The following is a 471-nucleotide window of genomic DNA, read 5'->3' on the forward strand; positions in this document are numbered from 1 at the left end:
GAGAATGGCTACCCGCTCCAGGAGAATCCCATGGACAGAGGTGGGCTATACTCCTTGGAGTCGCAGAGAGTTGGACACAACTGCACACACACAGTTGCTTTACAATGTTCTATTAGTTTCTACCGTACAGTGACGTGAATCAGCATTATGTATACGTGTATCCCCTCTTTGGTGGATTTCCTTCCCATTTAAGTCACCACAGAGCACCGAGTAGAGACCTCTGAGGTGTACAGTAGGTTCTCTTTAGTTATGTATTTTATATTTAGTATAAACAGTGTATATATGTCAATTCCAATCTCCTAACCCACTTGCCCCCTTGGTAGCCATACATTTGTTCTCAGTGTCTGTGTCTCTATTTCTGTTTTGCAAATAAGATCATATACACCATTTTTCTAGATTTCACAGTTCAGTTCAGTTCATTCACTCAGTCCTGTCCGACTCTTTGCGATCCCTTGAATTGCAGCACGCCAG

Source organism: Bison bison, unplaced genomic scaffold, assembly GCF_000754665.1.
Source record: "Bison bison bison isolate TAMUID 2011002044 unplaced genomic scaffold, Bison_UMD1.0 scf7180017864390, whole genome shotgun sequence".
In the NCBI taxonomy this organism is placed as follows: Eukaryota; Metazoa; Chordata; class Mammalia; order Artiodactyla; family Bovidae; genus Bison; species Bison bison.